This window comes from Myotis brandtii, unplaced genomic scaffold (assembly GCF_000412655.1).
Source record: "Myotis brandtii unplaced genomic scaffold, ASM41265v1 scaffold34925, whole genome shotgun sequence".
In the NCBI taxonomy this organism is placed as follows: Eukaryota; Metazoa; Chordata; class Mammalia; order Chiroptera; family Vespertilionidae; genus Myotis; species Myotis brandtii.
In genome coordinates, this window is record NW_005363437.1 from 1 (window position 1) to 917 (window position 917).

Genomic DNA, 917 nt, shown 5'->3' on the forward strand with positions numbered 1-917 from the left:
TTATACACCCTCAGCTCAGGATTCTGCTGATGGACAGAAGCCTTGTAACACTCTTGATTAAGTAATTAACCTATAGGTGGAATGTATGTTAATAATTATGGGAATATGGAGAACTGTCCTTTCCCAAAGGAACAGCCAAGAGTCTGTCAAATTTATAGTTACTAGCTACAAAGTTCAGTAGAGTGGGTATCTTATTTGGAAAGGAAGCTATATAAAAGTTGATGTTGGCCTGATGTTTTCACAGCTGATAAATTCCCATTGTTGAAATGTTTCAGGTGCGGGCAAGATGGAAACCAACTTCGTCATCGCTCTGAATAGATCTGATGAGATGCTCCATGAGTCTACTGGCTACACTGTTGTGCAGATTGTCTCATTGGTGATTCAAGGGATCACCTTTGTTCTCGGCATCCTGGGCAATGGGCTTGTGATCTGGGTGGCTGGATTCCGGATGGCACGCACAGTCACCACCTTGTGTTACCTGAACTTGGCCTTAGCTGATTTCTCTTTCCTGGCCACTCTACCATTCCTCATGGTGTCAAGTATCATGAAAGAACAATGGCCTTTTGGCTGGTTCCTATGCAAGTTAATTTACATTGTAGTGGACATTAACTTGTTTGGAAGTGTCTTCCTCATTGCTTTCATTGCTCTGGATCGCTGCATTTGTCCTGCACCCAGACCCAGAACCACCGCACTGTAACTCTGGCTACAAAACTGATCATTGTACCCTGGATTCTTGCACTAGTCTTTACCTTGCAAAATTTCATCTTCTTGACTACAGTAAGTGATAACAGTGGGAATGTGTACTGTACTTTCATCTTTGCAGGGTTTGGTGACACCTTTACATACCCTTGGGTGGCGGTGGTGGCCATCATACTGAGATCTAGAGGGGTCATCCGGTTTGTCATTGGCTTCACTAT

At 43.6% G+C, this 917-nt stretch overlaps 1 pseudogene; it reads left to right on the forward strand.

Annotated features, from left to right (window-relative positions):
- Positions 1–280: 280 nt before the first annotated feature.
- LOC106727018 lies at positions 281–912 on the forward strand (annotated as a pseudogene).
- Positions 913–917: the final 5 nt, after the last annotated feature.